The following is a 1,523-nucleotide window of genomic DNA, read 5'->3' as shown; positions in this document are numbered from 1 at the left end:
TCCGCCATATGAGCAGAGTGATTCCTATGAGAGGACCCCATACGAAGCACGTAGGATCGTTATGACAAGGATCGTATAGATCAGGTTATGGAGAGCGATGAATATATTCAATCTGATCATAGGGAAACAGAGCGGCTTCAACTTGCAGTAGAACGGAGAGAGATGTAGTGGAGCAGAGGTCGCCTTGAATCTGAATCGAATGTGATGACGTATAACGGAGAGAGATGTAGCAGAGGATCATCTAATAATCTACACGTCAATGAACGTATTGATTATGTGGAGATCAAAGTTTCAATGGAAACTTTAACCTAGGAAACACGAGAACAGAGATCACGCCATGAATCTGTCGTTACTTGGGAGAAAAGAAATCTGAAAGCCTTGGTTATATTAGAGAACTCTGTCCGATCACAAGGAGTGTGGGGTAGTCTCCCTTGCGATGGAGAAACAAGAGTAGAGTCCGTCGAGATGAAGGATCTACGTCACCAGAAGCTAGATCTGGAAATTGCCTTCGTCATCCCCTCGAGAGCGGCTTTAATGAGTTATCTTTAGATTCATTTTTAGATATATTTTATAGGGTTAATTAGGTGAATATACAGCTTATGTTTGGAAATCTATATTATAATGATTGAGTTTTTGCTCTCTTCTCAGCGCGCCACGTCAGTATTTTGTGGGCTCCACATTTAAAAAGTGTGAAAAAGTGTCAAGCCCATGGCTCAAACCCGGGTTATTGAGATATAAACACCAAAATTTATACCACTAAACTAAATGATACTTTGTACATTGATGGCCGAAACTAATATATATTTATGAAGAAACCCTTGCTTCTTTGATTTTCTCTGTGGGCCGGGCCTACAAGTGTATTATGAGTTTCATTTTTAAATGAGATTCATCACGTTAAATGAAAAAAGCAACAATTATAGTTTTTCTATATTGTAAACTGTCTTCGTTTAACATGAGTTAGGGTTCTTTTCATCATTGTCTTAGACAAGTCTGAGTTACAGAGTTGCGCCATGTGTCAGTTCGTAATCTATTTTTTCATCGGTGAACTCTTCATCTCTCCATCTTAAATCGCTTGATCATAAATGTTCCTGATTTGTAGCCCTTCTGTAAACCCTATATATATAATTCTCATATTTGATGAACCCAATCTGCATCTCCACAAAACTCATTGATTCCTCTTAGCTTTAACCATCTTCTAGAAAATGTCTCTCTCTGCCCCTCCAGTTCCTCAAACCGGCGTCCCTGGCGTCCGTCACTCAACCTTCGAGTCTCTCCGTCTTGGTCGTAGTAGTCAGAGCATAGTCTCTAACCTGCTCGCTTCTGGGATTCCCTGAACTTCGAGAAAGACAGTGAGTTTATGGGAATCACGGTTCTCTTCCTTGATGAAAAGTTAAGTTAATCTTCGATTTATCACACTTATTTAATATAATTGTTTTTAATTGATTTCTTGATTCTTTGTTGAATAATATTATTTGCAGATTCCGTGATTCATGGGTTTATTCCCGCCGGACGTGCTAATCATT

Source organism: Brassica oleracea, chromosome C9, assembly GCF_000695525.1.
Source record: "Brassica oleracea var. oleracea cultivar TO1000 chromosome C9, BOL, whole genome shotgun sequence".
In the NCBI taxonomy this organism is placed as follows: domain Eukaryota; kingdom Viridiplantae; phylum Streptophyta; class Magnoliopsida; order Brassicales; family Brassicaceae; genus Brassica; species Brassica oleracea.
This window is presented reverse-complemented; position numbering follows the sequence as displayed.